Below are 27,907 nucleotides of genomic sequence, written 5' to 3'. Positions count from 1 at the left end.
ACTCCTAATACAATCCATACATATATCAATTGTGTAAAGCACATTTTTACATTCGTTGCCCTCATCATTCTCAAAACATTTGCTCTCCACCCAAGCCCCTGGCTTCAGGTCCTCAATTTTTCTTCTCCCTCCTCACTCCCTCCTCCCTCATGAACCCTTGATAATTTATAAATTGTTATTTTGTCATATATTTCTGTGTCCCATTTTTCTGTTGTATGTCCCCCAGGGAGGAGGTCACATGTAGATTCTTGAAATAGGTTCCACTTTTCCAACCCAACCTCACTGTGCCCTTCAAATATCACCACTCACACCACCAGTCCTGAGGGGATTATCTGCCATGGCTTCCCTGCATTTTCAGTTCCCATCTGCACCAGTGTACATCCCCTGGTCTAGTCAGACCTGCAAGTCAGGATTCAGACCATGACAGTTGGAGGGGGGAAGGAAGCACCCAGAAACTTGATCAAAGTTGTATTTTTCATCGTTGCTACATCACACCCTGACTGTTTCATCGCCTCCCCAAGACCCTTCTGTAAGGGAATGTCCAGTGGCCTACAAATGGGCTTTGGGTCTCCACTCCACACTCCCCCGCTGATTCACTATGGTAAGATTTTTTGTTCTGATGATGCCTGATACCTGATCCCTTGATACCTTGTGATTGCACAGGCTGGTATGCTTCTTCCATGTGGTCTTTGTTGCTTCTGAGCTAGATGGCCGCTTTTTTACCTTCAAGCCATTAAGATCCCAGATGCTATATCTTTTGATAGCTGAGCACCATCAACTTTCTTCACCACATTTGCTTGTGCACAAATCTGTCTTCAGTGATCATATTATCGAGATGAGCGTGCAATGTAATGACTCTTCTCCATCTATCTTGATTGATAATTTGGCTTGGTAGCGTATTCTTGGGTTTGCATTGTTTTCCTTCAATTTTTTGAAAATGTTACTCCACTCTCTCTTCTTCATAGTTTCTGCTGATAGGTCTGATCATATTCTTATTTGGGAACCTTTATATATGATTGCTTGTTTTCCCCTAGCTGCTCTCATGATTTTCTCCTTTTCCTCAAAGTTGGATAATTTAACTATTATGTGCCTTGATGACTTCTTCTTGGGATCCAGTCTTGCTGGGATTCTTTCAGCTTCCTGAATGGTTGCCTTGTTTTAATTCACTAAGCTGGGGAAGCTTTCCTCCAAGAATTCTCTCACTACTGTTGCAGATGACTTCTTTGTTGTGTCTTCCTCCAGTAAGCCAATACTTCTAATGATGTACCACTTCATAGCATCAGACTTAGTTCTTAAGTTTTCTTCAGCTTCTCTGATGATCTTATTAGATTTTTGTTCTCGTTTGTTGAAGTCTGCTTGGCTGTCCTCCAAGTCACTGATGCGGGCCTCTGATTCTTCCAGTTGCTTGTCGAGGTCCATGAGTGTGCTACTGGTTTTTGTTATCTCCTCCCTAAGCTCCTGTATTTCTCTTTGATTTATGGTTTTTACCTTTTCTATCATTTCATCATTTTTCTGTATTGTTTCCCTCATATCCCCTGACTCCAAGTAACATTCTGAAAATTTCTTTCTGTGGCAGCTCAATGTCTGCTTCCTCTATGCATGCATTATGTTCAGGACATCTTCTGGCTTTGCCTTTTGTTCCTCTCCTTTTTTTGTTGAGGTTTTTGGGGCTGATGGCTGCTTGTGTTGCGTTGTTTTAGATTAGCCAGGTGCCATTTTCCAGGGAGTCGAAGAGCACTGGCTCTCTCTGGGAGACTTTGAACTGCCTATAGCTTATTTCACTATGGAATTAACCTACCACTTTGTCCTCCTGTGGCTTCCCTCTCGGGGGAGTGACCCAGAAGGGTTGCCTGCTTTGGTGTTGCAGAGGTTGGGCAGAGGCTCCTGCAGTAACTTTTGTTGAGGAGTGTTGGCCGAGCTGCCTTATGCCCCACAGGCACAAAGGCTGGAAGGAGTTCCCCAGTCAGAAGTTGAGCAGAGTATCCCCTGTTGGGGGCCAGCAGGGATTTTTCCAGCCTGCTAACTACACAGGGTGGAGCTCACCTAGCTGCGTGTGGCTCAGGTGTAAATGCCCTAAGCTAAGGGAGTGGTCTGGAGGTTAGCAGTAGAGTGTGAGAGACCAAGAAAGAGGAAAAGAGGAGAAAAAAAAGTTAAAAAGCAAGCCAAATGTGCCCATGAGGGGTGGGGGAGGGGGAATATAGTGAAGAGATGGATAGAAAGCAACAATGTAGCTGAGCCCTTATCCAGGCCAGAGGAGCTGCAAGGGTTTAATCCTTGTTCGGAGGTGGTAGCAGCAAGCTGTGGCTGTGTTGAGAAAAGGCTGCTGCACAGCCCTCCAAGACTGATAGGGTGACAGAGAGGAGATGCAAAGGTCTAGTGCCTGCCCCAAGGCAGGTGGTGGCAAACTGTGGCTGTGTTGAGACCAAGCAGCCCTACAGGCTCCAAATGGTCCTGGCTCTGGCAGAGACAGTGGCGGGGCAAAGGTCAAGCCCCAGCCGGCCTCCACTGAAGTAAACCAAAAGCCCCCAGCCCCTCAAAACCCCATGGGTCTGTGCCTACTTGTCTTTATGATGCTCCTCCTGCATTCCAGCAGTGTTCAGTTATCTCTAAGTAACTCTCCTAGCTTGAATTCTGTGGAGTTCCTCTGGTGTTTGTTACTCCTTCGCCATCTTGCCGGAAGTCCCCCTGGTTCTTCTTTTTTGTTGGTAGTGAGATCCCAATTTCTGTCTCTGAAATAACTCAATTAGTTGTAACATGAATTCCAAAGTAACTAATCTGTAGGTTAGGTTTCAGACAGTTTATTTACATAACCACAAGGCACAACGGTACCAATGTATTGTTGGCCAAGCTGCCCGATTGTCTTATATGACAGCCCCAGTGGGTTTCCAAGACTGTAACTTTATAACGGAGTAAAAAGCCATGTCACTCATGCTTTCGAGGAGAAATTGGTGGTTTCCAATTGCTGACCTTGCAATTAGCAGCCTGACAGTAACCACTATGAGGGACAACTTTTCCTCGTTCACATTGGCAGGCGACAAACCCAGGTAAATAATTTGGAGGAAGTTAAGGGGGCATAGCTAGACTGTGTACTTGTATAGACCTCCTGTCTGACTCAGTGATTCTCAACCTTCCTAATGCTGCGACCCTTTAATGCAGTTCCTCATGTTGTGGTGAAGCTCCAACCATAAAACTACTTTTGTTGCTACTTCATGACAGTAAGTTTACTACTGTTATGAATCAGGCAACCCCTGTGAAAGGGTCCTTCAACCCCCAAAAGGGTCTCAACCCATAGGTGGAGAACCACTGATCTAACTGCATTAGGTACTACAAATAATGGTATATTAAAAACATTATCTATATTGGGATTCAAAAGTGCACTCATTATTGGGGGATATATACTTCTTCATTTACATTTATATGTAATTTATATATGTATAGATATAAATTTCAATCTAATAAATGTCATATAAATGTTTATTATGGAGCCTTGTTTTTGACATGTGTTAAGTGTTGGACTTCTATCCTCAAGGTCAGAGGTACACACCCATTAGCATCCTGTCATGGCTTTAGAATCTTGGAAGCTCTGTACAGCAGTTCTCCTGTGTCCTATCGGCAGCTTATATGTCTAACTCTACTTGATGGTGAGTTTAAAAGTGTTTCTAAAGTTATTTTACAATTTATAGTTCTCCTATAAAATAATCTTTAGTTTATAATAGCTCTTTATATATCCCATGTAAAATGTTTCCAGATGCTTTAATTAACATAATCATCTTAAAGGTTCATTGATTTGTCATTCTCTTTGAGAGTCACACAGTAAGGAATTGGTAGTTTGTATGCTGTGGGGTAGGGATCCAACTCTTTGTTTATTTTTTTATATTTATATTTGATTGCCCAATCTCTATTTGTTATAAAATAATCTTTTATTCACATGTGTGAACATTATGAGTTTTAGATTTTATTGCTCATGGTATAAGCATGTTTCCCATTACTCAGTAAGGGCACCGTTAACAGTATTGGGGACTTTGGGTGTTTAGAAGAAGGAAAGAACAGTAACAGCACCTGGACCTATTGGTTATGTGTTACACTGTATTCTCCCATCAGCCTGCCGATGGTGCATCACCAGCAGCTTAGAGGAAGGAGGAAGAGTGCCTTGTATTATTACTTTTGGGATTTCCTCACGAGAGATTGAAATTTGTGAGCATCATTAGAGCTGATCCAGATAAGACAGAGCATCCCAGTTGCCTGTAGTGTCCTAAGGACCAAAGAAAATGGCCAAGGCTCAGGTGCTTCTGATGTGTTTTATCCTTTTCTGTATTTTCTACTGGAATTGTAGAAGCCTGTATAATACTGATTCAGTTCATTGGAAAAGCAGAAATTTGAAATAGTAGAACTTAGAGCTAAACTTTTACTCTGATTTCAACATTTGGCTGGAGAAGATTAGGAATATATTGATCATAGGATTAACAATAAACTATTGACATTGAACATAATATAGCACTGAGGATTCTTTGGATAACATTATCTTCCAGCTCATAATTTATTATTCTATGGCCAGCATATCTTTCAAATTATATGCTATACATGGTTTTTAAGGAGAAATAAAATCACTTCTTTAGGAGAGTTCAGTAGTCCATGGGATTTTTGTTTGAGTAACTTTCTTTAATGCTTATTTCTGAAGGTGATATGTTAAATACTCTCCCACACAGCAGCATTCTCATCAATGCATCTAAAATGGGTCTTGTTGCATTAGTGGTTTAAAAATGAGACAGCATCTCACCTCCTCTAACTAGAGATGCAGGAGAGAGAATTAACTGTCAACATCAGCTCTGATTCATATGAGGCAGAGCTTAGACAGACCTGTACCCTCCAATGGTTTTCCAGTCTGACACCAGTATCTTTGCCACACTCCTCTCCTACTCAGCTTATTCTTTTTTTTTTTTTTTTTTTGCAGTGGCCATGGACTAATTACAGTCCAGAGTCACAGGTACAAGTTTTACTCAGTAACAGAGTATAATTTGGTATCCGAATTAGTAGGCTACACATTGACTTTCATATTAAAGAACCATGTAGGCACATTTGCTCTTCTTTAGGGAAGGCCTGTTTTCCCTGTCCCCTATCAGACATTTTTCCTTCTAAAGATAGGCTCATTTCTTAGTTCCATCTTTATATGGTCCTCTCAACTACTTTTGGATATCCTCTTCTTGATCTTGCCTGCCTGTCCCACTTTCTTGGCTGAAAAGCCCTTTCTGGACCTGACACCATTGGCTCTGTCACTCCTGTCCCTTCTACCCTGGTCATTGTCTCCATTGGTGCAGCTCTTGACCCATGAATAGTACAGTTCATTTTGCAGGAGCAGCAGTAGACCCATCCCTATGTGGTAGAGGTTCAAGATGGTCCATGATTTGCTCAGCAACATCTCACAAAACTCAAAAGTCATCAAGTAAATAAATCGCACTTCAAGATGTGGAAGCTGGTGAGTTCCAGATCTATATAAAGGTCAGGAATCAGTCTGTAGGTTTTTCCTCATTGATTTGTTTATAAACGCTGATGAACCAGATCATCAGGTCAGACCACAGTCCACTGCCTCACAAAGAGAAGTTGTTGAATCTCGTCAGCTAATAGGTTGCAGGGGCTGAGGAACCCAAATTGGAAGGTCAGACAGCAAGCTAATGGCTCATAGAGTGGAGGAAGCTCTCAAGTCAGGTCACACAGGCAGCTCATAGTTGCCATTCAAGGAAATGCCACATTAATTTTTTGGAAGCTGCAAATCCCTAATCCATGGGTTCATTCTGAACTGTGTGGCTGCAGGGGCTAATAAACCCAAATCAACAGCTCAGATGACAGGATAATGCCTCACTGTCTCCTCTCAAACCATGCCTGCAGGCAGTTCTCTCTCTCCCTCTTAATATGTTGGCTTCTTGGGCCAACCCAGCATCTTCCCTGCCTAGGCAAGATTAGGAAGGCTCCAGAGATCCACCCAGCAGAATTAGGCTGGGGGCGCCTTGGAGAGCATGTGGTGAAAGATGGCAAGTTCAAGAGGACCTTGCAATTAAAGTTAAGATAATTCACTCCAAAGGTGGCTGAGGAGAATTTGTCCTAAGGTTGTCAAGAGGAGCTTGTCCTAAGGTGGCCTTTAAGAGCTTAGAAAGTTGTTCTGCACTCAGTAAGGGAGATAATGTCTATGAACATTCTGATCTTGGTTCTGACTTATAGCTTCTTGTTCCTGATCCCGAGTTGTACCTTGTTCATTAATAGACCACTTTGATCTATTGAGTGTTGTGTGACCACAGCAACAGATTATCAAACCCAGAAGTGAGACAGAGTGGTGTGGAAGGATTGACTTGTTTTAGAGTTGACAAAAAGTGTTGGAGAGTTGAGGTATGTTTGACCTCCCCCATCTGCACTGTTCCCAGTACTTATTGCCACTGAAGGTACCGAGCCTCTAATAATGGTGATGCTGGTAGAAACCCTAATGCCATTTAATAACAAATAGGTCTTTATCTACCTTGTGTGATTATAAAGCTGAGCTATTTCTAGAACATTCAGATAATGTCACTGGAACTCAAAATTCTAATGTTAAGAGTGGGTGCATTATTTTCAGGCACTGGGGTCCCCAACACTCCAAAAGTGATCCTCAGGAGTGACATTGCAATTGTGAAAATATTAAAAGACAGAGAGCAGACAGCTGGACACAGGGGCTCTCTTCCCATGTCAGGCCTGAGAGAGTGAATATATTTTCCAGTGGGTATATATAATGGAGCTTACAGGTCTTTCCATAAGGCGTTCGTGTCATGCAGTTAGCATGTACATAGTTAATGGGTCATATCATAAGCGGGTAAAATTCTAAACAAGCAAGATGCTGAGTTACCATCTTGACCTAGTGTTAGTTGACTTCAAACCGGCCCTGTGCCCTCCCCAGGTGTTTGCTACATTTATGTTGGGCTGGCTCTAGAACCTGATTGCTCAGATATACAGATAACCTTCAGGCATAGTGAAGTAGCCAGGTACAGAAATGATTCCTCTACTATGGGAGCTCCTTTAAGCCTGCTCCTTAATGTGGAGCTAGCTATTGTGGGGGCACTGTATTTGACCTGGAGAATGTATTTGAAAACATTTATTTCTCAGAACACTGGAGATCTTTCTAAAATTAGGGCTAGTTTTCTCGGCTGATGGTCGTGAATGTAGAAATAAGGTAAAATATTTTGTACCAAGTCCTCAGTTAATGAGGCATTATGGAATGAACTACCACAATAGTTTTTATTATTGTTTTGCTTTTTTTACTGTAAGATATATTTTTTTTAAATCTTCAAATGGAAAATACTTCATTAAGTAGACCCCTCTTACTACAGGAACCACTGACATTCAACGATGTGGCTGTAAAGTTCACCCGGAAGGAATGGCAGCTCCTGAACTCTGCTCAGAAAACCCTATATCAGGATGTGATGTTGGAGAACTATCGCAACCTGGTTTCCATTGGTGAGGAGAATTCTCAAGTCATTGACCTCGTCACTGGCTTTTCCTGTCTTATATGTTAAAAACTTTGCGGTGTTTGTGGTATTCTCAAAGAGGTAGATTCTCATTGCATTGTCTCATCCTAGGTTAGTGGGTTAGGTCTTCTACCCTTGAAAGAATGCTATTTACTTTGTTCCTTTGAACATTATTTTTCTAGAAATACAAAACTGCAGTCTTTACAAACTTTACGTTAATTTTGGTGTGTCCATGATTCTGTAATTTCCCATAAACAGGTTATCTAATTGTCACCCCAGAAGCTTTCTCTCAGTTGGAACAAGAGAACTGTGTTTGGTATTAGAAGCAAGCTATAGTGGAATTTTCTCAGATGCATGGTCAAAACACCTTAAGGGGAATTGGCTGGGGTAGTTGATTGAACAGGGAGAAGGCCTCATATCTATGAAAGGTGTCAGAAAATGCATAAAAGTGTGTGCTACTTTGTATGTGAGAGTTCACTTGTCCAAGATGTTGAGGGAAGTACACCTGTAGCTCTTATGAGATTAGATTTCCATTTTCTTGTTTTACACTATGTGTGTTTGCTTCCATAATTTTCTTTAACATTCTGAAATTTTCCCTTCTTTTATGTTTCCACTTTACTATGAAAATCTGTCTTGCACGCTTCTCTCCAAACAGAGAACTCTGAATTAGTAACTGTCCTCTGAATACAGCACATTCCTCCCCTACTGAGTAAGAATGGATATCCATTTGCAGTATGCAGCACCATCTTGCATCTTGAGCTCCCACCATAAACGGGTCTCCTTTGTGCTTCCTTAGCTTCCCCCCTTGGAGTTTCTCTAAAGATTTGGTGTCCATATTCTCATTTGGTGTCCTGTTCCTTTAAAGTTTTCTTCATGCAGGTGATGTCAGTTCTTTCTGTTTTCTTAGAGAGATGGTCAATTTGCCTTCTCTGTTGGAATTCTTTAACAGACATATTTCCCAATATTTTACTCCTTTTGGTGAAATATATTTATGACTTCTGTTGTTTCCAGGTATCTAAAATCATCTTCCTAGCAAGAAAATTATCAGCTTTAAAGTATACTTTAGCACTGTACCTTACATTTTTTTCTACCTGTAAGATTTTTTTAAGTTGTCTGTTCCTCCAATAATTTTTGTAAGTGGAAAGGGCATGTTTTTTTTTTAATTAAGCAATGTCTGCTATATATTTCTTACTATGTAGTGTCCCTTCCTTAGGCCCACCCCTTCTTAACAGGTCCAATACACGAAAGATGACTGTTGCTGCTTCTAAAGAACATTTTTGCAGTATATTCCAATAGGTTTTATTGCTGTTATTCAAACAATGCATAGTACATTCAATATTGCTCTCTTTTCTTTTCTGTCTCTTGAGTAGCCTTTTGGTTTCCATGTGTAAGTTGCCTTTCATGTCATCCCACATCTCATCTGGTCTCTGTCATTAGTCTTCAGTCAGACTTTTATTCCTCATGTTTATTCTTTACATAGTCTCTAAGCTGTGCTCTAGCTACTTTGGCTAGCTTCTACTTGGATTTGAGCAATTTATGATCTGTTCCACAGTTAACCCCTGGGCGTGTTTTGACTTATAAGCTTCTCCACCATTTCTTTCTGTAGATGTGGTTGATTTGATTTTCATTTGTTCCATTCCGGAAAATCCATATGTGTAGTTTCCATTTCTGGTGTTTAATAAGGAATTTGCTATGAATTCATCATTAGTCTCAAAATGTTATCAGTGAACCTGTGTGTCATTTCTGTTACTAAGGTCACATTTTCCAACTACTGCTACTTTCCCCAAATTTTACACTTATCAGTGTGTATGATTGTTTGGTTGATCAATGTCAGGCTGAAAAATTCATGTGAAAATTTCAATATATATTTTTAAATATTTTATTGGGAGCTCTTATAGATATCATAACTTCCCATAGTTCAATTACATGGAGCAGTCCTGTACAATAGCTACCACAGTTTGAAAACTTTTTCTTCTTTAATTCCTTGATATCAGCTCTCCTTTATCCCTTCTCCCCTCAATTTCATTATTGTGGTGGTAAACAGAACCTGGATGAAAGTGTGAGCAGCAGCCTTATATCTGTACTCCTGACCACAGGGCTTGGAAGACCAGTTCTAGTGTTGGAAGAAAACCCCCACAAGTCCCAAAGCTAGAACTGCTAATGAGCAATCTCCAGACAGAGATTTCCCCCCAACTGCCCTCCAGGAAGATGTTAGTATACAGCTGCTACAGGTGCCTGACTTCTTGCTTCTCAGCTGAAAGATGCCTAGCTTTGAAAGCAATCAGGTTCCCTTTGTTGCTGTCACTTAAGGAATCAATTATCTCTTTCTCTCTTAAATGCCCACTGGATGGGTCCTAAAGGACTGGTGTGTAATTGAAGGGCAGAAATAAAAAGGCTTTGCATTCTTTCACCAATTTATATAATCTCAGGGCATGCAGCTCCCCCGCCTCCCACACAAACACAGGCAGACACCTAGCTACCTAACAAGGTAGGCAGGATCTTTAGCCTCGGGATCCCTGAAATAATTGGATGAGCAACTTAAGACCAGTGCTGAGGGTAGGTGGAGTGGAGTAATTGTCTCCTGAGCGGGGAGAACAATAACAACAACATGTCTGCTCTTGTCGTTAAAGCTGCTGGCAGATAGTAATTAGCCATGCGCTTGTATGAGATATCATTAAGGTGGCACTACAATGAAAGGATAGTGTGGCGATGATATTTAACTAAGAGTATGTGACTGGGACTCTTCTCCAACTTTGTGAATGCTTCTATGTTTGCTTTAATTGGTGCACAAAACTGAATAACACTTGTACTAACTGGTCTTGCTTGCAGGCATATGAATATTAGCCTACCACTGACAAAATTATACATCAGGGAAGATATTGCAGTGTGCTTTTGGATAATGAATATGATGCCAATCTTCTTGAATTTGTCGATCTCAGCCTTATAAACCACTTGATTATCTAATTAAAAATAGCCAGTACCAGTCTATTAAAGTTGAATAATGCATACACTATCAATTTTTACCATTCCATTTTGTTTTGACAACTTGCAATTTTTCATGATAATATTGCATGTATGCCATTTTCCATTTACTAGAGGATATTAGCAGCTCTTTTTTCTCATTTTCAGTCATGCCATGTCAAGCACTGAAGGTCCCCAAAGCTTTTCCTCCATCTACATCATTATGGTTGACTGTACTTTGAGGATTTAGTACTTGTTCAGTGTTATTTCATTGCCATTAAACCTGAGGGGTTCATGTTCCAGAAGTCGATCACCAGATCTTCCTCCCAGTCCCTATTTCTGGAGAATCCACTAAGACCTGTGCACCATGGGTGGTCCTGCTTGTATTTGAAACACTGGGTGGCAGTGCTTCTGGCATCACAGCAACCTGCACGCCACCACAGGACAGCACTGTAAGAGGAGTGCTGTGAGCTAAAATACAGGCTCCACAAACATAAGGAATGTGTTTCTGTACCATAATCCCTTTCATATATACCTGTAAAAATGGTTTTCTCCCAAGTAGAATATTCGCCATGTTTCGCATTCCCAACTTTATCTAGCACTTAGTTGTCTTTCAGTAAAGATTGATTAAATGAATACATTTAACCTCTACCAAATGGAATTAGCAAGTCATATCACTCCTGTGGTCTATTGGTCTCATGTCTTCCTTCTGTTATGTTTGTTGTATGTATTCATGTACCTCTTTAAGCAAATATCAAACCTGTGTCCATTTATCACTTTCATATCCAACCTGATTTCTATAGTAACTATTTTTACCATTTGAATTGTTTACATGATTGTATTTCGTCCAATGGGCAATAAACATTAAGCATAGTGTTTTATTTATAGTCATAAAAGAGGGTTGTCACTAAAGATCTACTTTATATCAATGTGTATTTTATGGGGTCCATTGAAAACCAAGATATTTAAAAGAGTCAATGTTGTGTTCTTTTATAGAAATCCAGAAAGATGATGATCATTTGCTTGAGCACTTGCAATGTGAAAGATGCATTGACAGAATGGAATGGTGCTACAAATGTAATACATATTCTCAGCATAAAAATAATTTTCCTCCAAAGGAAACTTATGAGATGTTTGGATTACATGAAAAAAATGTAAAATCAGATTTAATCATTCTGGAATTAAATCAGAACAGAAGCAACAAAATACAGAAGTCAGTTGTGCTCACTGAAGATGAGAAAACTTTTCTCCACAGTGAACAAGAGCAATTTAATACTGAAATGAAATTCCCTGAGTGTGAACCACCCAGGTTCATGAAGTCACAGTGCATTCAGCATCAGGAGTCTGATGAAATTGAGAAACCACACACAGGCGATAAATGTGGAACAACCTTCATTGAAGACTCTGTGTTCTATGAACACCAGATTATTGGTATACTAGATAAGACCTACGAATGCAGTCAGTGTGGGCAAATATTCAAGAAAATGTTCAAACTCAATGAACATTATCAAAAAAGTCATGAAGGACAAAAGCTAGGAAAATGCTTGCAATGTGGGAAAAATTTTCACAGTGTATCATACCTCAAGGGACATCAGGAACCTCATGTGGCAGGAATGTCCTATGTATGCAGTGAATGTGGGAAAGGCTTCACTAGGCAGAGTGATCTCACTGCTCATCAGCAAACTCATACTGGAGAGAAACCCCACATATGTGGTGAATATGGAAAAGCCTTTATCAGGAAGACTCTTCTCACTTTTCATCAGCGAACTCATACTGGAGAGAAACCCCATGTATGTGGTGAATATGGCAAAGGCTTTAGCCAGAAGAGTAAATTTACTGTTTATCAGCGAACTCATACTGGTGAGAAATCCTATGTATGTGGTCAATGTGGAAAAACCTTTCTCACGAAGGATGTTCTCACCGTTCATCAGTGAACCCATACTGGAGAGAAACCCCATGTATGTGGTGAATGTGGAAAAGCCTTTATTCGGAAGCATGCTCTCACTGTTCATCAGCGAACTCATACTGGAGAGAAACCCCATGTGTGTAGTCAATGTGGAAAAGCTTTTATCAGAAAGAGTAAACTTACTGTTCATCAGCGAACTCATACTGGAGAAAACCTCCATGTATGTGGTGAATGTGGAAAAGGATTTATCCAGAAGACTGCTCTCACTATTAATCAGCAAACTCATAGTGGAGAGAAACCACATAAATGTGGTGAATGTGGCAAAAGCTTCATTCGTAAAGGAAATCTCAAAACTCATATAAAAATTCACAGGAGTAAAACCCTATATATGTGGCAAAGGCTTTATCCAGAAGATTTCTCTCACTGTTCATCAGCTAATTCACACTCGGGAGAAACCCCATGTATGTCATGAATGTGGAAAAGCCTTTATCTGGATGGCTTCTCTTACTGTTCATCAGTGAACTCATACTGGAGAGAAACCCCATATATGTGATGAATGTGGAAAAGCTTTCAGCCAGACACAATGCCTTACAGCACATCAGAGATTTGACAAAAGGAAAAAAGCCCTTTGCATGAATTAAATGTGGAACATCTTATATGTGGGCATCAGATCTCGTTAATCATGAGAAATTTTCATCAAGAAAAACTTTCATTGGAGTTAGTGTAACAAAGCTTTCAAAACAAAGGAAGAGGTGCTGGAGTTTGGCCTGGGCCAAGTGTGTGAACGGACAGTTGTGACTTACCATATGGGTACCCGTGTTCTGTGTTGCTGTCCCTCTACTGACATGGCCCACCATTTTGGCGACAGATGACCTTCCAGACTTCCACAGAGTGCATGTTCTTCCTCAGATGCATGAAGGTTCCCTAGACTATACACGGTAGTCCCTGGAGAAGTGCTGACAAGGTGGGGAAACCACAGCTTCTGAGAGGAAAGCCTCACTGCCTTCATTCCCTTGTCTCTGCTGAAACTGAGTTTGTGTCTGGGCTCACACTGAGTTCCCATCACTGTGTAACTTGCACAGTAATACATGGCCGTGACGTCAGGATTCACAGAGCTCAGTTTTAAATTAACCTGGTTCTGGGATGTATCCCTGGTGATGCTGACTCAGTACTGGAGAGCTAGATTATAGTTTGTGCCCCCCATTCTCCCATATTATCCCAATCCACTCCAGATCCTTTCCTGGAGCCCGGTGGACCCAGGTCACATGATAGCTGGTTAAAGACAATCTAGAGACCGCACAAGTGAGAGATAGGGTCTGTGAGGGCCTCACTAGTCCAGGGCCTGACTCTTGTACCTGCACCTGGGCCTATACAGCTGGGGATAGAGAGAAACCCAGTGAGTCATGTGCCCCGATTCTTCACTCCCAGACTTCATGTCTGACTCCCTGAACCACTCACCACCCTGAGTTGCCAGAAAGAGGAAAACCCACACATGCTTCATGTTCATGTGGATAAGATTCGTGACACCCAGAAAATGCTCTCCAGGTGAGAAGGAATATGAATTTAAGTCCTTGCATGTTGTGGTTTTATTTGGGTTCTTGTCAGGCATTTGCGTGTGGGAGGTGCATGGTATGTAAAGGTGGAAAGGGCTGAATGGGGCCCCTGCCTCTGGGACTCACACTAGAAAAGTGATGCTGGTGGAGTCCTTGAGAGAACACAGCCCTCTCTTTGAGGTCTTCCCTCTACCAATCATGTGGACATCTGTGTAGATTTTAAGTTTAATGTAGCTTTACATCTATTACCATCAGAAGTACACAGATGATCTGGTGAAATTAAAGACAATCTCTAGGCTTACCATGCAATGGAATCAAGACTAGGCCTACCTGAATCTTTTCATTCCTTTGACCACGTAGGGAAACAAGTATATGTCTCCCTAAAACTCCTTTCCCCTATAACATTTCAGAATATTTGGGAAAGGATAAAATATACTGCGTTATAGTCCATGTTTAATATTGGAAAAAAAGTGTTTCCTACCAACAAGGTTATTTGTGGGGAAACAGGAACCCACAGAAGTCTTAAGAAGGTCATATTTCTTCCCATGGATTAGTACCCTCTGTGGGTGATGGGTATTCTGAGCCCCCTGCTGACAGCAACCCATCACATACAGGAGAGGTGTTTCCTGGGCTTACACAGTCTTCCAACTTCTGTGGGGCACACAGTAACATTTTCTCTGGTCATAAGCATTCAGATTGTTGGTCAGGAGTGTTACCTGGAGTTGTCTCTGCAGATTTCCAAACACGGGCACTGGAGCTACCATAGTGGTCAGCACAGCAGCTCTAACTACAGTCTGTATCCAGGCTCCTGTGGGGCCTAAGCACCCCTGCAAGTCAACTTTCTCCCAGAGGTTATTTTTACCTCTGGTCCCTCAGTGGGAAAAGCTTTAGAGGTAGAGAGTGCTACAAGTTGCAAACACTGTGAGCTGGATACAGTGAAAGGAAGTATGATCTACAGACATAGCTCTTTATACAGATTTTGATATTGAGATATAAGCCACAAAAAATACTGGTAAAGAAAATCTGGCTCAAAGACAAAGATATTCTACAGGATTTAGGCTGCCTTCTTTACAGAGGAACGGGGAAGTATTTAAATCAGGCTTCTATTCAAAATAATTGAAACTGGAACGTTTTAGTTAATTATTTGATGTTAAGGGGAAAGTTTCTAGTCAGAATTATTTTGGGGGTGGTTTTCTGTTATGTTTGATGGGAAATTTTGCAGATGTTTTTAATTGTTGAAAACAATACTCTAATGCCACTGAACTACACCTGAGAAGAATGTTGCAAATAGTATTTTGTTGCATGTTTCATGAGAAAAATATGTTCCAATACATGACAGAAAGTTTTGCACACATAGCTGCAAACGGACAGAAATTCTTGCCAGTACAATATTTCAAAAACTTTAAAATATTGAACAGGAAAAGGGATTGTGATATAAACCAATAACTGAATTTACAATAAAAAATTTCATAATGAAATAATCTATGTTTATTATTTTATTTGATTATTTGTTTTTTGCCCAAACCATCTTATAGTTAGCTGTGGTCGTCATATAATCATTTGTCAATTTCACAGGATTAAGAGTGAAGGGGTGGAGTCTAGCCAGTTAATCAGATCATAGCCAATGTGGCCTCTGTGTTGGAGTGGCCTCCTGAGGATTCTGGGAACTCCTTCATTCCTCCTTGAATGTAGGAGTCTGTCTCTCTCTGTCTCTTTCTGTTGACTTCCTGGGAGACATTGCAGCTGACAAGACATGTGGAACTATGTGAGTGCTCTCAGCTGGAGAAATCACGTGGACCCATGCGAGCGCTGAGATGCTTACAATGCCACCAGATCCAGAAGACTTCCCACCCACTGGCCTGTGCTCTTGCTGCATTTGGCATCATTGCATGTGTTTTGTGAGTCTGAAGAAGACTTTAAAAATAGGTATCGGACATATGGTCTAAGATTGGACTTAAGGAATTGATCTGGACTGGGCTGGGATGTTTTCTTGATATTTGAGTTCTCTTGTACATAAAGCTATTTCTCAAGGACGTGAGTGTCTATGAATTTGTTTCTCTAGTCTACCCATAGTAACATAGATATCATATCATCCCACAGTTCCATCACATCAAGCAGGAGGAAAACATCTTTCTTGAACTTTTTAATATCGGCTCCCTTTTACCCCACCCATTGCCCCACTGTATCTCCAAGAAATCCTTGTTTGTCTTGCTGCCTCTATACATTTATCAATTCTGGGTTCGTATACTGTTAAACAGAAAGACACATAACAAAACTCAAGAGAATTACCCCCAATTGCAAAATACATCTGAGGTGAACCCAAAAGGAATTGCAAGTTGAGGAAGAAGGCAGTCCAAGTGTACTCTTCTGTCCTTCCCTGGAGTCCAGGACTGAACCAGTTGTGTTTAGGATCAATTATGTCAGTCTGGCTCCTGGGATGTGGTGACCTTGCTGGATCACTGCCTTTCCAGGGCTTCTGTGTTCAAACATACTCTTTAGGTCTGGTGTCCTACAGCCTGCCCCTTCTACCTTTGGTTGAACACATGCTAACATTCCCCAAACTGATTGTTAAATATATTACAAGGAATACAAACGACGACGACAAAACTAACTCCCTGCCTTCCAGTAGATTCTCCCTCATAGCACAGCCCTATTTTGTCATCTTTGCTGGTGAGGAGGGAACACTGTTCTTTTAGCAGCTCAAACGAAGGATGCTTACAAAACAACATCCCTGCACTGGTCGCAAAGTGAGACTGCTGGCTGGGGGTAGTGAGACCCATTACTGATGAGCCAGCTCCATCTCTTCTCTGTGTGTGCAAAGTACTGTTGCATGCAGTGTTTGTTGGTAAACTGTGCTTTTGCTGGGGACCGCAGACAATGGTTTAACAGATTCATGCTGTTAAGTTGACCTTACATTACAATAGAGGGGGATACTATTGGAAGGAAGAATAAGGCTATTTTTGTACATCTACCTTTAAATTGAAGCAAAGCAAGTGAAAAAATATATTTAAAAGGAAAGCTAAGTGTTGGATCGGCCCTGTGAACAGCTCACTGCTGTGGGATTGCCAAATTTGCAGGTAGGTAGCTGGGTTGGGGCCTGGGATATAATACCAGGTGTCCTTTAAATTGGTTTATCCACAGAGAGCACAGCTGTGCTCTCAATCATGCCGTCGGAGTTCACAGCACCTTCCTGTGCTTTGCTTCCCTTGCAGATGCTGTGGCAACTCCCGGCCGAACTGTTGATACTTCAGGATCATCCCACAGAAGCCTGCAGAGACAACTGGAGGCTTGATGCTGAACCACAAGGTCTGCAGAGGGAGGAGAGCTCCCACTGGTGATAATCCCTAGCTATGCCCAGCTCCTTCCTGCAGATGATTAGATCAGGCCACGTGGAGAGAGTCTCAGCACTGGGGAAACAGGAGTGCTTGGAATCTGCCAGGAGCAGGGCTAGGTGTCGGTGGAGGTGTTTCTATATTGCTTTGAGAAAGGAATCACAAAATGCCTCACCGTGCTAGTAGAAATAGGACCTGGTATTTCCAGGTTTCCGGCACTTGTCCTGCACAGGCCAGGTACCTTTCAGAACTGGTGCCCAGACTGTAGCCTGATCCACTTCTGAATGTACACTCCTCCCTGGGCCATTCATTGTAATAGAAAATTGACACCCCAGGACCACGCATAAACAGCGGATAATTCTGAGCTGTTTAGGAAACCACTGTTATAAGCACAATAAAAGTGCACTCTTCTAAAAATAATTCACAGGGTACATAAGGGACTGTAGTGGATTGATTATACTCCTCCCTTGCCCCAAACCACAATAACCTCTGGAAATACAGACTGGTATCTCTCATGAATATAGATGCCAAAATCCTCAACAAAGCCCTGGTCAATAGAATCCAACAGCATATAAATTTATTTTAAAAGACCAATATTCTCAGGTCAATGAATCAGGACAGAAAACCCAACAATAAAAACATCCACATACAATTGATTTTTACATTGGCCCAAAAGACATTAAATGGGAAGCAGGTGCCCTCCTCAATAAATGGTGCTGGAAAATCTGGATAACTACCTGCAGAAGAATGAAATGAAATATCTCATTCTATGTACTAAAATAACTCCAGGTGGATTAAAACCTACATGTAAAATCCAGAGCTAGCAGGATCATTAGTCCAGGGAATACATGGGTTGGCAGAATTAACAAAAGAAACATACTCCATAGAAGGTAACATAGATGAATGGGACCTATGAAAAAGAAAACACTTGTGTAAATCAATAGAGTTTATTTAATAAAAGAGTAAAAAGAGAGCCCCCAGACTGGAAAAGGATATTTAGTAATGACACATCATATAAAAGACTGATGATTAAGATCCACAGAATTTTACAAGGTTATAGCAAGAAAAAAACTTGGTAAGATGGGCTAAAGACCTGAACAAACAATTCGTACAAGATGATAGATAAATGGCTAATAAACACATGTGGAAATGTTCTAGGTCTGTAGTCATTCAGGAATTGGAAATCAAAACAACAATGTGATACCAACTAAAGCCCAGTAATGTATCCCAATTTAAAAACAAAACATAACAGAACAATAAAGGGTGGACAGGGTCTGGTGGGATAAGGACTTTTGTACAACTGCTAGTAGTCATGTAAATATGTACAGCCACTATAGAAGGCGATATGGCGATACCTAAAACATATGGAAATTGAACTACCATCTGACTCACCAATACCATTACTGGGCATATACCCCAAAGAAATAAGAAAGAGATGATGAACAGACATGTGTTCCCCCATGATCATTGCAGCACAGTTCACAATAGCACGAAGCTGGAAACAGCCTAAATTCCCATCAAGAGAAAAGTGGATACATTAAAAAAAAACCAACTCTGATGTAAACACACAAATAATATGAATCCCTAAAAAGCAGCATTGAAACACTTCAAGTCGTGGAAGGATCTGGAAGACATGCTTAGTGAAGTTAGTCAAGCACAAAAGGACAAATGCTATTTAAGTTCACTCCACTTGGAAAAAGTCGCAGAAAGGGCACAAACTCAAGTTTGCACGTCATCAGGCCCTCTGGCTAGGAGCTAGATCGCCTGGGAAAGAGCTGGACCAGTGCCATGAACCACAAATCCTCTGGTTAAGGTAAGTATAGTGGAGGTCATTTGGCCAGAGGACACTTCCTGATCTCCTGATAGCTGGGATCCATTGGTGGGGGAAAGGGGGCAGGATGCTGAGTAGTAGCAATATGGATCTGGGGTGAGGTCCCCTGGAGAGGGTGGTGGCCCTCTCAAAGGGGTGAGGCTTAGTGATGGTAGGGCGTGGGCAGCACTGAAGAGGGGAGATGGAACAGTCAATTTTGGGTGAACGTAAGTGCATGTCTGCTCGGGTGTGGGAAAGGAGAGCTGACAGCCAAGTGGAGTAAGGAGAGACTGCAGGTGCTCTTCGGATCAAAAGGTAGGGAGGGTATTTCATGACTTGCACTCGGAGAGCAGAGCTGACTTAGGACTCTGGGGTTACCTGGGAAGCCAGGTCAGATGTCACAGAACAGTGGGAAACTGAATCCTGACTCTCAGAGTACAAGTCATGCTGCAGAGCTGCTTCTGTGGGATCCCCAAATGGGAACTCCACTGGGGGAACTGGATTCTACCCCAGACTCACTATAACCTGAGGAATTAAGCTGGAAAACACATGGTGTCTGGGGTTGAAGAAAATAGCTGTACCAAGAGCTGTCTACTATTGGTTGTCTAACAAACAAGTCTTGGTACAGCAAGTGTGCTGTGTTAAGACGTATTATCCTGGCAACTGTGTGGCTGTTCTGTTGCAGTCTGCTTATACTCATCTACATTAGGCTGTTTCTCACAGGTGTGCCGCCATTGGAGCTCACCGTCTTGAAGCAGTGTAATTTGTTTGGTTATTTTTCAGAAAATGAAACCTAGGGATGTTGTGCCCACAGGGAAAGAAAGCATAACAAGGTTTTAGGGTGCTTGAAGGGTGGAGGAGAAAAAAGGGAGATGATTTCAAGAAGTCTAGGAAGGAACCCTATCATTTGGAAAACATGTATGAGTATGCAAGAAATTGCACAATTCGTTTTGACAGAATTGAACTATGGAACAATATGACCTATACAGTGGTTCCCAAGTTAAATAATTTTAATTTTATCAAATAAAAGGTAATAAAGTAATAGATCAAAGAATGGGTTTGGGGCTTGCACTAAATCCTATCCCCAATTTAAGGACTATCAGTTCGAGCCCACAGGACGATGGCAACGTAGTGACACATGCCAGGGGGACTCTGCAGAATCCAGCCCAGGAGAGTTGCTTAGAGGGAAATTCAAAGCTGCTGGATCGCAGGAGGTGCATCATAAAGATAAGTATGCACACATCCACTGGGTTTTGAAGGCCTGTGGGTTTTGGCTTACATCACTGGAAGCCGCCGGGGGCTTGACCTTAGCCCAGCCACTGTAACTGCTGGAGCCCGGACCATTTGGAGCCCAGCCAATGTATCTGCCGGAGCCGGGGCCATTTGGAGCCTGTAGCAGGGCTTGGTCTAAACACAGCCACAATTTTCCCCTGCCTGCCTCAGGGCAGGGACAGGACCCTGGCAGCTCCACCAGCAGGGATCAGGATTCAGCTACATTGTTGCTTCTGTTTATATCTCTGCTCTCTATTCCAACACAGCCGTGGAGGGCTGCACAGGAGCTTTTTCATGTCATGGCCACAGCTTGCGGTGCCTACGTGGTCTGAGCAGGGACTAAACCCAACACCCCACAGCCCAACAGGCAGGGATCAGGGTTCAGCTACACTGCTGCATCTGTTAACATCTCTGCTCTGTGTCCCCCCACTTCTTTGGGGGCTGCTCAGCAGCTTTCTTGCGACTCTTGGGGCTCAGCTGTGGATAGCAGCTGGGGCTTGGGGCAGGGAGTAAGCCCTTGCAGCTCCACAGGCAGGGAGTGGGACTCAGCTACATAGTTGCTTTTGCTTCCCTCACTTCCCTATACCCCTGCAGAGTCTAGTCTAACATTTTAATTTTTCTCCCCCTGCTCTTTATTCCTACCCTGCTCTCTCATGCTCCATTGCAGACATATGGGGCACTCCCATTGCCCTAGGGCATTTGCGCCTTGGCCACACCCAGCTAGGTGAGCTCCACCGTGCATAGATAGCCAAAGGCTAGGGAAAGGCCTGCTTGCTCTCCAGGGGATACTCCTCAGACTTCTCACCAGGGAGTTCCTGCCTGAGTACCTGGGGACATAAGGCAGCTCAGCCAACACTTTTCAACATTCAAACCAATAACAGGAACATCAGCCCAGCCTGTGCAACACTGGGGCAGGCAGCCGACCTGCCATCTGGGGTACTCCCCTGATAGGGAAGCCACAGGAAGATAAAGTGGTAGGTTAATACCATAGCAAAATCAGCTGTAGGCAGTTCGAAGAAGCATTCCTGTAAGTCTTCCAGAGAGAGACTAGAAAATGGCACCTGGTCCCTCTAAAATAACTCAACGCAAAAAGCCATCACCCCTAACGACTTCAACGAAAAAAACAGGAGAAAAAAAGACAAAGGCAGAAGATGTCCTGAACATAACAACATACATAGAAGAAGCAGACATTGAGATGCCACTCAAAGAAATTCTCAGAATGCTGCTTGGAGCCATGCAGGATATGAGGGAAACAATACAGAAAAAGGATGAAACGATACAGGAGCTTAGCGAGGAGATAATGAAAAACAATAGCACAATCATGTTCCTTGAAAATTGATTGGAGGAATCAGAGAACCCTATCAGTGTCTTGGAGGACAGCCAAGCAGACTTTAATAAACGTGAACAAAAATCTAACAAGAGCATCAGAGAAGCTGAAGAAAACCTAAGAGCTATGTCTGATGCTATGAAGCAGAACATTAGAATTATTGGCCTACCGGAGGAAGACACAACAAAGAATCATCTGCTACAATAGCGAGAGAATTCTTGGAGGAAAACTTGCCCAGCCTAATGAATGAAAACCAGGCAACCATCCAGGAGGCTGAAAGAACACCAGCATGACAGGACCCCAAGATGAAATCACCAAGGCACATAATAGTTAAACTATCCAACTTTGAGGAAAAGGAGAAAATTATGACAGCAGCCAGGGAAAAACAAGCAGTCACATATAAAGGTTCCCACATAAGGATATGCTCAGACCTATCAGCAGAAACTATGAAAAAAAGGAGAGAGTGGAGTGACATTACTCCAAAAATTGAAGGAAAACAACGCAAATCCAAGAATATCTACCCAGCCAAATTATCGATCAAGATCGATGGAGAAGTAAAAGTCTTCCCAGACAAGGAAAAACTCAAAAATTACATTACAACAAACCCAGCCTTACAAAAGATCCTCGCCGACTCAGTATGGGCAGATGAACAACACTCACCAAGCACAAATAAGAGACCAATACATAGAACAACTTCACCCAGAGCACAACAAGGAGAAAAGAGACCCCAAGATAGCATTGGTTTAAGGATGGAAAGAAGTCAAGAATGATACACACAAAAAACACACACTAATGAGAAAGGAAAGTAGGAAAACTCCCAACACAAAAGGTATAAAATGGCATCACAGAGTCCACAGATGGAGATAATAACCCTGATTATCAGTGGCCTGAACTCAGGCATTAAAAGACTGAGACTAGCAGAATGGCTTAGAAAACACAACCCATCCATTTGCTGCCTACAGGAGACACATCTCAAGGCTACAGACAAAAATAGGCTGAGAATCAAAGGCTGGAGAAGGACCTACCAAGTACACAGCAATACAAAAAAAGCAGGGGTTGCAATCCTAATCTCGGAATAAATTGACCTCAAAGTACAAACCATAAAAAGAGATAAGGAAGGATACTATCTAATGCTCAAGGGAATCATAGACAATGAACCACTAAGCATTGTAAACATATATTCCCTGAATGAGAGACCAGCTGAATATGTCAACCAAACACTCCAAAAGATTAAGAAAAAATCACAGACCCGACAATTATAGTGGGTGACTTCAACACACCACTCTGAGAAAGATAGATCACAGGGAAAGAAACTCAACTATGATGCACATACCGGCTTGGGAGGAACTGGAGGAAATCATGCTAAGTGAAGTAAGTCAGGTACAAAAGGAAAAGTAAAACATGATCCTGCTGAGGCAAATATTAAAAAAAAATGCTAATGTGGCATAGGGGAAAAAGTTACTATATACTCACATTTTTGGGTTGAAGACTGTGTAGTATGGCAGAGACCAGATCAAAACCAGGGATGCACATAGTAGACAACTGGGGAGGAGGTGGGGAAAGAAAAATAAAAGGATGAATATAAGGAAGAAAAGGTGAGCTGGGGCATGGGGCACTAACCCACCCAAGGGGAGGGTATTGTTTATATCTCCACAGGGAAAGTGGGACCAGACTTCCACCCAGTGCCGCGAGGTGTGAATGCAGCATTCCGGAGTGGAGTAGGGAACCAGTGGAGAGGTCTGGGAGGCTGGCCCCAACACCAAAAATTAAGTGGATTCCTGCCCCTCCCCCAAGAAGAATTTGTTTCAAAGGACGACATTGATTCTACAGCTCGGGCAGAAGGATATATCGGATCAGAGCACACGGGCGCAGATGAAGGGGAGGAGGAGAGAGTGGAGCACAGACTTGCCCACCAGGCCGTGAGGATGATGTTCCTGATTAGAGCAGCCAGTCCACAGAGAGGACAACATGGCCCCCACTATAAGACATGAAACCCCTCAGTGACCAATGGCGCTACCGGAGAAAGCATCAGAGACACAGTGTGCAGATTGCACCTGACCTGATCCAACCACACTGAGGCAAATCACTGGGAGAGTTCAGCAGAACAGCAAGGGAATGGAGTGGCAAGGTCCCCAGGGAATGCTGAAAGTGGATTTGGGGCCAGGGCGTGGTGCCCATACAGACTGGACTGGAAAACACTCCTAAAGGCCAACAAACGAACCTTGAACTAACTACAAGCTTTTCTATCTTGATGTGTTTTGTTTTGTTCTTTGTCAGTGGTTTGTTGTTGTTTTGTTGTCTGGCTGTATACTGTTGCTTTGTTTTCCTCTGTCTTATTTTTGTGCATGTTATTATCTCCACAGGTTTGTCTACATAAGACAGGCTGGATGAACTATCTGGAGGAAAAACAAAGGGACCGACAGTTCTGGGGGTACCTGGGATAGGGGGAGATTGGGCGTAAAGAAGTGGTGTTAACAAACCCAGGGACAAGGGAGCAACATGGGATCCAAATTGGTGGCGAGGTGGGGAGTGGCTGGCCTGGTAGGGAATGATAAGGGCAAGGTTACTTAAAGAAGAGGTATAGCTGTAAGCCAGGTGGGGATGGAGCATGATAGTGGGGCAGGAGGAAAGTCAAGGGAAATAGAGAAAAGAACTAGGAGGCAAAGTGCATTTATAGAGGTCTAGACAAAGACATGTACATGCAAATATATATATATGAGGATGGGAAAATAGATCTATGTGTCTATATTTATAGGTTTAGTATTAAGGTGGCAGAAGGACCTTGGGCCTCTACTGAAGCACTCCCTCAATACATGAATAGTTTCTTCTATTAAATTGTCATTCTATGATCCTCACCCTCCCGACACAATTGCTGAAGCCAAAGCATTTGAACAAGTAAATATGAAGAAAGTTGATGGTGCCCGGCTATCAAAAGAGATAGCGTCTGGGGTCTTAAAGCCTTGAAGGTGCAAAAGTGGCCATCTAGCTCAGAAGCAACAAAGCCCACATGGAAGAGCACATCAGCTTGTGTGATCACGTGGTCCCGATGGGATCAGTTTTCAGGTATCAAAGAGCAAAAAATCATATCATTGGCTGCACAGCTCCATGATACGATTGTCGAGGACAAACGGGTGCATAAGCAAACGTGGCAAAGGAATCTGATGATGCCCGGCTATCAAAAGAGATAGTGTCTGGGGTCTTAATGCCTTGAAGGTGAGCAAGCGGCCATCTAGCTCAGAAGCAATAAAGCCCACACGGAAGAAGCACACCAGCTTGTGTGATCACGAGGTGCCAAAGGTATCAGGAATAAGGCATCATCATAAAAAAAACAAAACCCAAAAACTTAACATCGTGAATGAAGGAGGAAGTGTAGAGTGGAGACCCAAAGCCCATTTGTCGGCCACTGGAGATCCCCTCACAGAGGAGTCTAGGGGAGGAGATGAGTCAGTCAGGGTGCGATGTAGCACCAATGAAGTATACAACTTTCCTCCAGTTCCTAAATGCTTCCTCCACCCCACCCCCCAACTATCATGATCTGAAATCTACCTTGATAGAGCAGAGGTTGTACACTGGTGCATATAGGAGCTGGAGGCACAGGGAATCCAGGGTGGATGATACCTTCAGGACCAGGAGTGTGAGGTGCGATACTGGGAGGGTAGAGGGTGAGTGGGCTGGAAAGGGGAAACCGATTACAAGGATCTACATGTGACCTCCTCCCTGAGGGACAACAGAAAAGGGGTGAAGGGAGACGCTGGATAGGGCAAGATATGACAAAATAATAATTTAAAAATTATTAAGGGCTCATGAGGTAGGGGTAGCAGGGAGGGAGGGGAAAAAAGAGGATCTGATGCAAAGGGCTTAAATGGAGAGCAAATGCTTTGAAAATGATGAGGACAAAGAATGTACAGATGTGCTTTATACAATTGATGTATGTATACGTATGAATTGTGATAAGAGTTGTATGAGTAATAAAATGTTAAAAAAAGAAAGTAATCTAAGAAGTTGTCCTAAATATAGAAGAGCACGGAAATAATATTTGTGAAAGCCTTATTAATTCCCTGTAGTGTGAAGATGCCTTAATACTGCATGCCATAAGGTAGTCTGACTTGAAAAACGTACTGATGAAGATCAGAGACTGGTGCCTTAACTACAGAATACAGCTCGATGAAAGAAAACCAAAATCCTCACTATAGGACCAATACAAATTACCATGAAAAATGGAGATATCATTGAAGTTGTCAAGGATTTCATTTCACTTGGACCTCAATCAATATACACAGAAGCCATAGACAAGTGATGTGTTTCCCTGGGCATATTTGTTTCCCAGGACCTCTTTAAACATTTAAAAAGCAGTGTCTATTTGAGAACTAATATTTACCAGATCCAAGCTATTTTATTTTTAATTGTCTCATATGCCACTGAAAGTTGAAAAATGAATGAGGCTGTTTAAAAGTAAAATGATGCATTTTAATTATAGTGCTAGTGAAGAACTTGATAGTTTGATGCACTGTCAATTGTAGCTTAGAAGTTGTACAATTATAATGCTTGTCATAAATGGATACTATGAAAATTCATTTTAAGTATATTAGAAATTTGTTGAGAGATCTGTCCATTAAAGGACATCATGCTTGATAAAGCAAAATATCATTGAAAAAAGGATGAACTTCAACAACATAGAACATCACAGTAACTGCAACTAAGCCCAAACTTGACAACTGTGAGAAGGAAGCAGGACCCATATGTGTTTCATTCTTTTTTTTCTCTAACATTTCTATGAGAGTGACATGATTTAATTTGACTTAAACAGCAAAATGCAATGCCAATGACAAACATTTTGCTTGATGCATAGTTAATTAAATTTTTCCCTTTACATATTGGCACCTGATAAGGATACCATTTAATACCACTTTTATTTAATAATATGCTGCAAGTCTTTATGGCAGTTATTGATCAACAAGTGTCTAATAAAAGCTGACAATGGTAGCAAAGATGTAAAACTGTAATTGGAGATGGTATCACTCTAAACATGGACAATCCAAGGCCCTACAAGAAAATCATTGCATCCAAATGAAATGTTCAGCAATTTCACACGCCATAGGTCAATATAGAAAAGTCCATTTGGATTCCGTGTACCAACAGAGAACGCCTAGGGGAGCCCGAGCCTAAAGCCTAGGGGTGCCCTAGCCTGAAGGCTAGGGGAGCGCTAGCCTGAAGCCTAGGGGTGCCCGAGCCTGAAGGCTAGGGGAGTCCTAGCATTAGCCGAGGGGAGCCCTAGCCTAACGCCTAGGGGTGCCCTAGCATGAAGGCTAGGGGAGCCCTAGCCTAAAGCCTAGGGGTGCCCTAGCCTGAAGGCTAGGGGAGCCCTAGCCTTAGCCTAGGGGAGCCCTAGCCTAAAGCCTAGGGGTGCCCTAGCCTGAAGGCTAGGGGAGTCCTAGCCTTAGCCGAGGGGAGCCCTAGCCTAACGCCTAGGGGTGCCCTAGCATGAAGGCTAGGGGAGCCCTAGCCTAAAGCCTAGGGGTGTCCTAGCCTGAAGGCTAGGGGAGCCCTAGCCTTAGCCTAGGGGAGCCCTAGCCTAAAGCCTAGGGGTGCCCTAGCCTGAAGGCTAGGGGAGCCCTAGCCTTAGCCTAGGGGAGCCCTAGCCTAAAGCCTAGGGGTGCCCTAGCCTGAAGGCTAGGGGAGCCCTAGCCTTAGCCTAGGGGAGCCCTAGCCTAAAGCCTAGGGGTGCCCTAGCCTGAAGGCTAGGGGAGCCCTAGCCTTAGCCTAGGGGAGCCCTAGCCTAAAGCCTAGGGGTCCCCAAGCCTGAAGGCTAGGGGAGCCCTAGCCTTAGCTTAGGGGAGCCCTAGCCTAAAGCCTAGGGGTGCCCTAGCCTGAAGGCTAGGGGAGCCCTAGCCTTAGCCTAGGGGAGCCTAAAGCCTAGGGGTGCCCTAGCCTGAAGGCTAGGGGAGCCCTAGCCTTAGCCTAGTGGAGCCTAAAGCCTAGGGGTGCCCAACCTGAAGGCTAGGGGAGCCCTAGCCTCAGCCCAGGGGAGCCTAAAGCATAGGGGTGCCCTAGCCTGAAGGCTAGGGGAGCCCTAGCCTTAGCCTAGGGGAGCCTAAGGCCTAGGGGTGCCCTAGCTTGAAGGCTAGGTGAGCCCTAGCATTAGCCCAAGGGCGCCTAAAGCTTAGGGGTGCCCTAGCCTGAAGGCTAGGGGAGCCCTAGCCTTAGACCAGGGGAGCCTAAATCCTAGGGGTGCCCTAGCCTGAAGGCTAGGGGAGCCCTA

The 27,907-nt window shown here is 42.9% G+C and overlaps 1 long non-coding RNA gene across 5 annotated transcripts in view; it reads left to right on the top strand.

The window, feature by feature from the left end:
• The window catches only part of LOC142436262 (uncharacterized), a 36,430-nt gene extending 10,374 nt beyond the window's left edge, over positions 1–26,056 (top strand). The window contains exons 4-8 of one of the 5 annotated variants that reach the window (XR_012781833.1): positions 3,530–3,641; positions 4,102–5,473; positions 7,350–7,476; positions 17,120–17,213; positions 23,305–26,053. This is a non-coding gene — a long non-coding RNA (uncharacterized LOC142436262). Of the gene's footprint in view, positions 1–3,529; positions 3,642–4,101; positions 5,474–6,255; positions 6,380–7,349; positions 7,477–11,444; positions 15,948–17,119 lie in introns of those variants that run through there. The other 4 variants (XR_012781832.1, XR_012781834.1, XR_012781835.1 and 1 more) reach the window with 4 other exon arrangements.
• The last annotated feature ends 1,851 nt before the right edge of the window (positions 26,057–27,907 follow it).

Source organism: Tenrec ecaudatus, unplaced genomic scaffold, assembly GCF_050624435.1.
Source record: "Tenrec ecaudatus isolate mTenEca1 unplaced genomic scaffold, mTenEca1.hap1 Scaffold_1876, whole genome shotgun sequence".
NCBI classification, from domain to species: Eukaryota; Metazoa; Chordata; class Mammalia; order Afrosoricida; family Tenrecidae; genus Tenrec; species Tenrec ecaudatus.
The sequence above is the reverse complement of the archived record's forward strand: the minus strand, read 5'-3'. Positions and strand labels throughout refer to the sequence as shown.